We start from the raw sequence: 9,369 nt of genomic DNA, 5'->3' as shown, positions 1-9,369 counted from the left end.
GAATGTACCCTGTATCTCTACAAGGCCACCATTCGCCCATGTATGGAATATTGTTGTCAACCTTTGAGCTACTAGTCTCTCACTTTTGAACAGGGCTAAAAATAGGTATCGAACTGTCAGCTAAGCTTCAACCTCTGTCCCATCAACGAAATGTTGCATTCTTTTGCCTGTTTTACAAGTATTTTAATCGTATATTATCTGAATACCTACAAGCCCTTGTGCCCCGAACGTAAATACCCCCGACAAACCCGAAAAGCAGCAGTCCCACCCCTACACAGTAGAGATCCCCAGATACCAGAACGCCGTCTACTCTGATAGTTTCTTCCCCAGAACTGCTAGACTTTAGAATTCCATTCTGCTTTCTTGCTTCCTCAACTGTACTGATATGCAGAAATTCAAGTGTAATGTCATAGACTTTTTGCTGCTAAACTTCCCAGATAGTAGTCTCTAGATCCAAATAGCACTGTGCCTTGTTTATGGTCAAATTCAATAAAAAAAAACCCTTATGTTTGGAAAAAGGTTAAATACAATATTGAAAGACAAAACTACTGTAAAACGGACAGCTTCTCGAAATCTGGATTTAAAAAACCCAATCTGGCGACCTTAGAAAAAATATGAAATTGAACCCTGTTTAATGTAGTCTCGTTTTCGAATTATTATAATGATATATTATCATTATTGTAATAGCGTGAGTAATTAGCTCGCAGCAATTTAGCATGCGGTGGTTCTTCACTGAAAAAAGAGTAAAAAAGATTTGCGTAAGATAAGGAAAAATTCAAAGGAAACATGGCAGAAAAAGAACATCCTCTTCCAAGACGTGTTCGAATGAGACATTAAATTAAAGATTATCACTAAGAAAAGTCGGGGATTGCATGATGTCACATTTTAAAGGTTTCAAGACCATTATACTCGGGGAGCTATGCTAACGAGAGATAACTAAATGATGTACAAAACTGATAACCTAAGTCGAATGTTATCGATGTATATGCCCGTCTGAGTCTCTCATTTTGTATCTAAAGCGAACAGTTAGGCTTGTTGCTGACAATTAAAAAAGTGGAAAGAATGAAAACATAAAAAGCGTATGATAAGAGTGAGGAAAACTCGTATAAAAGGCATTTCATTGAAAACAAGTGAAGCATGCACTGTCCGCCGTGGGTGCACAGTAATAGGCATAAAAATGACTAAGTTCAGCATCTCCCACCCTTATTTAGCGCTACAAGTTTCCAAGGGACGTAAAATCCTGGTGAAAATGAACAAACAGTGGAGTTTTAGGGCTTAACATATGTAAATTTGAGTTCTGCATCAGGCAAAAACAAAAGAAATGACTAAATTCATCAGTTGCTCTCCTCCGCAATTTAACCTTTAAAGTCCCCAAGTCCTTAACATATTTAAATTTGAGTTCAGCATCATAAAAAAAATGCTTATTAGACATACACAGAAAATTTTGGAGAAATATGGTAAAATAATCCCAAGAATGGAGTGTTTTTATTAACCCTAAAAGAGCCCCTGAGGCACAAACAAGACTTATCGCGAAGTATAGACAAACAAAATTACATAGAAATCAGTTAGTTACAACTTTTCAGAAAGTTTTATAATAAATCCAGTTTTTCTTTTTAATAAGCACAAAAGTGTCAATTTTAGCCATTTTAAACCGAAAAGCGCTCCTACGGGGGCAACAGGAGTTTTCCCGGAAAATCTGTTCTCTTATATTTTACTCATATCATGTTTAATGTTTGTGCAAAATTTAAAAAAAATTCAAGGCGTAGTTATTGAGAGAAATACGTACATACGAACGGACGAATGTACAAGGGTGAATTTACAGGTCTACCCTCTTTTTGTCAGGGGACCAGAAATATAACATATAGCAATTCATACATTCAAAATTCGTTTGAATGAATACCATTCGTCTGCATGTATTTAAATTTTTTTAAGAATTAAATCAGGGTTCACAAATGTTTAAATGTTAATAGCAATCAGTACATTCTACAAATCACCGCATGATTTCATGTCCAAATTAAAAGTGTTGTCAGATGAATGCCATTTCAAAAGTAAAGCCTCATATATTGTTATTAAAAAGTAGAAGAATTACAAAAACGGGAGTGGTACCATTAAAACGAACGCTTTTGCTGTGTTCCAGGATTTATTTTTCTACATAGTAACCGTCGGGCTCAATGCATTATTGCCAAGAACTCAATGGCGCATCTCTACTTCTGACACACGTCCATGGCAAGAGTGGCTTTACTTTGAGTCTCACACCGGAAATATCTTAAACAGGGAGATGAAATTTCCAAGGCATGGATGGATGTTTACAATCCCCTCTCATCCATTCTGTTGAAATACGAAATAGGATATTCGTATTATTTGGATTCATCGGACTACTTTTATTATCTTGAGTGTCATTTTTACAGCGCTTCGCTCAATTGTAAAAGTGATATTCTTCTGAAGGTTTAAAGGTTCAATTTTTAGTGTAGGCGACTGAAAAATAAAATTGCTAATTAGTTAGACCCTCTATCCAGCAATAGCTGACGGAACAAAGGCATGCTAGTCCCTAGAAGTAAAAAAAAGGGTTCCGTTCTAAATTCCATTCAAATTCCCGTGTTCACCAGATACACCTAATTTATCGTCGGGTCCGTACCCAATGGTATATTATTTACCTAGCTGTACCCGCCGGTCACTCGTTTCAGTGCCTGAGTCTTATTGACGCAAGTGTTAGAACTCAAATTTACATATGTTACGGCCTAAAACTGCATCGTTTGTTCATTTTTACTAGGATTTGACGTCCACTCGGGATTTGGGGGGGGTAAATGGGGGGGGGTAAATGCTGAACTTTTGGGACGATTTTATCATATCCGTCCAAAATGTTCTATGTATGTCTATTTAGCAGTTTCGCATAGTGCTGAACTCAAATTGAAATATGTTAAGGACTTGGGGACTTTAAAGGCTTAATGTCGGAGGGGGAAAATGATTAATTTAGTCATTTCTTTTTGGCATGATACAGAACTCAAATGTACATATGTTAAGGCCTAAAACTGCACTGTTTGTTCATTTTCACCAGGATTTTACACCCCTTGGGACCTTTTGGCGCTATATAGGGATGGTTAATGCTGAATTTAGTCATTTTTTATGCTTCGTTCACTGTGAACGCACGGGCGATCGTGCGTTCTTCACTTGCTTAATATGAATATATTTTATTATAAAATAAATAATTTAGTTTAAACACTTTTAGTTTTTGATAAACCAAAATGAACTACTTTTTTTTACATTTCTATACAGGTCTCATAACCATTGCTCGAGTGTGCTTATATAGCATCATGATAGAATTAATGACTTCATTTGGAATGCCATATGCTGGCCTTTTTCCTCTATTTACGGAGTCGAATGCTTTTGAGAAATCTACAAAGATCATGACGGCCTCAATGTTTTTTTGCTTTGACTCCTTCAATCAGTCTCCTAACGGTAAGCATTTAACTAGTAGTAGAGCGATTCTTTCTAAATCCATTTTGGTTCTTCCTGGGCATTTCTTCGATCTTTGGTTGGATACGGTTGAGAAACAAGGCATTGTAGATATGAGCAGACTTGAGCAATGGTTAGGTCCCCAGATGGGGACACTGAATTTTACGACATCCGCACTGGGGTTCTACAAGTAGATACTCTTGGCCCTTTTCTTTCCATTATCTGTCTTGACTTTGTACTTCGCAGCTCTGTTGATATACACAACATGCTAGGCTTCACCCTAAATTAATCTAGAAACAGACGTCATCAATCAGCACACATAACTGCTGCAGATTACGCAGACGATATTGCTTTGTTCGTAAACAACACTGCTGATGCGCAAACACTGATACGTAAGCTAGAAAAGTATGAAAATGACATTGGTCTCCACATAAATGCGAATGACACAAAGTTTATGACTTTCAATGTGAAAGGAGAGACCATAGATTTCGTTGGATCAACACTGAAAGAAGTCACTGAGTTTACGTATCTGGGCAGCAACATAGTTTCCACAGAGAGAGATATCGGAATTCACATCTCAAAAGCATGGGCCGCATTGGATGGGCTACATTCAGTATGAACTTCGGGACTGGCTGACAAACTGAAAAAGCAGTTCTTCAGGGCAGTGTTAGAGTCTGTCATTGTTTACGGTGCTACAAGCTGGACACACGAAAAGATTCGAAAGAAAACTAGACGGCACATACACCAGTATGCGAAGAACAATATTAAATATATCTTGGCAAAATCATCCCACGAAGCAGCAACTTTATGGAAACCTACCTGCCAAAGCTAATACCATCAGAGAAAGACGCCTACGATTTGCCGGTCGTTGTCTGAGGAGCAAGCGTGAATTGGTGAATGTATTACTATGGACTCCACGACACGGACGCGCAAGCAGAGGACGACCTAGATCCACGTACATCCTCCAAATTGCACACGACGCCAACTGTGAACCTGAAGATCTGAGGCAACTGATGGAAGACAGAAAACTCTGCAGAGGAAGAGTCACATTGGTCCGGGCAAGGAGCACGTCATGATGATGATGATGATGATGATGATGATGATGATGATGATAATGATGATGATGATGATAATGATGATGATGATGGTGATGGTGATGATGATGATGATGATGATGATGATGATGATGATGATGATGATGATGATACAGTTCTATTATTTAATATATTTAAAATGCTTTGATTTGTGATCGTACAAGAAGTTTAAAACAATAGTTAGTATATTATTTCAGGCAGACTGCATGTAAAGTAAAAAATAAAAACTCTTCATTATTTTATTGTTACCTGGTATATTTAAAAAAAAAGAAAATATGTTTATATGGTTTCGTATTTCGTTTCATACTTAATAACTGTTCCACATTTACCTAAACTATAACTATTTCTGCCCTCTTAAATTTGGGAATGCAAGTGTGATTATACTGTACTAGTGGTACCTGTGGAAATTCATATGTAATATCTTGATGTTGGCATTCTGTAGATGTTCAGTGTAAATGGAGACGCTCTGATATTGTTGTAGCTTTTTTGTAAAAACTGAAAAACTATTTAGTTAAGCTGGCGCAAACGCCCGGTAAAGCCCGGTCCTAAAGTACGCTTAAAGATGATATTTTAATTCTTGCAGATTTCGTATACATTGTTATATAGTTTATCTTCTATCGATTTGTATATGTTATAAAGTTGCGATTTTAAAAATAAAATATATATATATATATATCTATGACTTTTTCTTTTCTTACATTTTTATTATTTCAATTATCCTGAAGATGTCCTCTTAAATCAGGACGAAACGTTGATTTTTTAATAATTTCATTCGGTTTTTCTATTTTTCTTAAAACATAACGTCAACCACCGCTGGTATTTTTTCATTCCTTATGCATATATATATATCCATATGACTTGGGTGCAGTAGCTTGAAACCGAAATAAAAACTTCTGAAAAAAAAAAAAATATATATATATATATATATATATATATATATATGTGTGTGTGTGTGTGTGTGTGTGTGTGTGTGTATAAAAAGTAAAAATAAAAATACTAGTGGTGGTTGACGTCATGTTTTGAAAAAAATAGAAAAACCGAGTGAAATTATTAAAATAATCAACGTTTCGTCCTTATTTCAGAGGACATCTTCAGGATATTGAAGTAAAAATGCAAGAAAAGAAAAAAAGTCATAGATCATACGAAAAAGAGAACAGTTTTTGAATCCTACCCATGTCGGGAAGGACAAACATGTGTGCGTATGGGAAGGTTGGGTTGTTCAATGTCTATATATAAACTTTTAAAAATGCGTTAAATAAATATGTACATTTTTTTTGTAAACTTATTCATTTTTTTGAAATATTTAAGGAAAAACGGTTAGCCAGGATCTGTTTGGATATTTTGTTCTTTGATTATTATTTTCCCTATGCTAGGGGCTAAATGGTAGACGCCTTTTCTTTCCGTAATAGTATTAGTATTTAATATTAGTGCCGATTCTAAAAGTCTTCTTTTAGCTCTATCTAACACGTATTTAGTAATTTTCGCATGATCTAAATTAAACATTCTTTATAAAAAAGAAATAGATGATTTAAGTGCCATCAGCTATAGTCGAAACCGAAACCAAAACTTATGAAGTTCTTGCAGTGTAAGAGAACCAAATGCACTCTGTCCTAGTTAGGTGCTTTAGTACAACCTCTTTATTTGTTAGATTGAAGGTCAATGGTCTCCAAACTGTTAATAAACCCGCTAGGGTAATTAATGGCTTCCTTTGTCTTTGCACTCGTGTGGAGTTTTTCGTCATCGTGCACCTGTAAAAGTACTTGGTTATTTATTCTTTTAACAACCTGATTGCAAGCATTGTTCTCTACTTGTAACCATTCATCAGTGTTACGTTTGGTTAATGTTGGGTAAATATCGGTGTGGAAGTCTTCAACCGATGACACTACACAATTAATCATGGTTAGTACTTAAAGTTAGGGTTAGGGTAAACTTAACTTCACCTTTTCTTTTCAACGTTTTTTTTTTTCAATTTCTTTTTCACTTTATTCAAGAAATGTTTAATTCAATCCTGAGCTTCAATCTATCGCCCCCCCTCGAAAACACTCGTCTATCCAAAACCACTATCAATAATTTCGCATACTCTTTATCTGTGCCTAAACCTTGATGTAGATTCCATGAACAAAGCTTCTTAGAACTGCGCGCCTGTGGAACTCTCTTCCGAATGCTTGCCTCCCAGCTGACTACAATCTGATTGTCTTCAAGTCCAACGTAAACAAGTACTTGATGAACCGTTCCCCTAAGTAATCCAATTTACAAATTCCCACTACTTATGTTTACTACGCTGTAATCATAGTAGTTAATGTGTACCCATTAGCCCTTATCCTCGAGTTGCTTCCGGGCCTGGAATAGTGGTGATTCCTGTGTTAAAAAAGGTGAAAATGTTTATAATGCATATTCTTATAAGATAGTGTGTTCACGCTGAATTTATAATTTATAATGCCGGGAGGATAGACTCATGACAACATGACTAATACTACGGGACTACCTCAAAATATGGAGCAATGTCTGGAAGGTTGTTTTCAAAAAATCACAGATGGTAAACTCATGTCCAAAGAAGGTAATACCTGCGAGAAATGTTTCATTACTCGGAAAGTGGAACTGAGAAGTCAGTACACCGAATAGAAGCCACTCTGACCTGCCGAAAGTTACTGGTCAGCCCCGTTAGCATTCCCGGATGTAGGCGTCTGAGGCGAATAACAATAAACTAACACTCCTTCTCGTGTAAAAGAGCGCGTGTGAGCGAGTCCAAAAATATGAGCAGCAGATGTAACATAGCTGGCTTGCGAGAATATAAGCGGCAGTAGCCGGAAAAAACGCACATATGCAAATTAGGAAGCATGTACTAGCTGGCGCGACAGGGGAAAGGAAAAATACAACACATTGTGGAGAGAAAGAAAAAGGGCAGTTGAAAAAGATGGGCATGTAACGTTGAAGGCAAGAACTGCCTGTTTACGACGGGCATGTAGTGGATCAGAAAGGAAAACGCGAACCAGGGGCGATGGACATGTGGCCCTCGCAGTGGCAGCGAGAGACTCTGGAAGCTTGAATCGAGACGAGGAGAAAGAAAAATGGTAATAAACGGTATTTGTTAAAAAAAGAAAGAAAAGCCGAATCGGATTTATTTATTTCCGTTTGTGAATTCCTTTTCGAAATATGCCGGATTGCGTGCATGTCCTAGAGAGCTTTACACTACAACGAATACGATTTGATCATAATCACCACGTTATACTCTAACAGAGAAGGCTACACCTGGTAAGGTTGACCTCCTAGAACTGCACAGAACCAATATCACAAAACAATCACCAAGGACTAGGTCATTAAAAAAAATATTCCAATCTTTGTTGGTTTTGAGGCCGAGGATAAATCCCCGTTAATCGAATCGAGTTAGTATATTTCTGTCTGAAGACAAAACAATTACTTCTATCAGGTTGGTGCAAAAATAATATCGTGTTTTTCCGTTTAGCTATATATATATATATATATATATATATATATATATATATATATATATATATATATATATATATATATATATATATACCCCTACTAGGATGGATGATGGGCGCATCCTTAAAGACCTTCTCTATGGCAAGCTTGCCTCAGGCTCAAGAAAGAGGGGGCGACCCCATCTTCGCTACAGGGATGTCTGCAAGCGTGGCATGAAGGCTCTCTCGGTGGACAGGAATACATGGGAAGCCTTTGCAGCTGACAGAACTGCCTGGAGGAAAATGATACACCAGGGGATTATCATTAGCGAGAGGACCCTCCATGTTGAAAACGCTGCAAAGAGAGCTAGGAGAAGAGCGAGTGTACGGGCGGAACAGCCGGACGAAGCGGCAAATTGCATAACAACCTTCGTATGTCAAGGCTGTGGCAGACTATGCAAATCAAGAATTGGTCTCTACAGTCACACAAAAGGATGCATGCAGGCAATATCTTAATACGGCGCTGATCCATAGTCGTTTCGACTGACGGATGCCACACCCACCCACCCACACACACACACACACACACACACACACACACATATATATATATATATATATATATATATATATATATATATAAACGACATTATGTTTGCGCAAACCTATATTCAATGTATGATTGTATTACTAATAATAGAAACTCGGTATCTGTTTAAAGTCGAAAATATACTATTACATCTATTACAAATGCATGTTTACTGGTGCTGGTCCAAAAAATAGAACATATGTATAAAACTGTAAAATCATTCCGTTTGGGATAATTTTCGACTTGTAAATTGTATAGGCGAGATATATTATATGTAAATCACCATTGCAACTATTTTTAATAATTTGAGGAGGTGTATATAGCAGACAACGAGTACTTTATTGTCACATTAGAAAAGCCAACGTTTCAATTTAATAGAACATTTTGTCGTTGAGTAATCTTAAACTAAAAACAAAATGCAAATATTGTTTTGTAGAGGCCCAACCAGTTACCCCCCTTAAACATCATGATAGTAGCATGGACTCCTCTTGGAAAGATAGCAATGAGGGTGACTTCCCCTGAGTCTGGTTACAAGTTGAAACATTGGAGGCCGCCATTTGCTTTTTGCCAAGTCAGAGAAAAAGAAGCTCTCACTCTACGCGAGCTTTACATGTTTAAAAAGATTTTGAAAGCGATTTAATAATAATTTATCATTATGGGTAGCTCTAAAGACATCGTTGCCTGAGAAGCAGCGTATCTTTGATTTGCGGGCAGAAGGAAAGACGCACATGGAAATCGCAATCAAGATAGGATGTTCAAGGTCGGTGGCGAGCAAAGTGCTCCGGAAAGGTGCTGAGCGTGTTTCCAA

This window comes from Euprymna scolopes, chromosome 40 (assembly GCF_053919585.1).
Source record: "Euprymna scolopes isolate OS-2025 chromosome 40, ASM5391958v1, whole genome shotgun sequence".
In the NCBI taxonomy this organism is placed as follows: Eukaryota; Metazoa; Mollusca; class Cephalopoda; order Sepiida; family Sepiolidae; genus Euprymna; species Euprymna scolopes.
The sequence above is the reverse complement of the archived record's forward strand: the minus strand, read 5'-3'. Positions refer to the sequence as shown.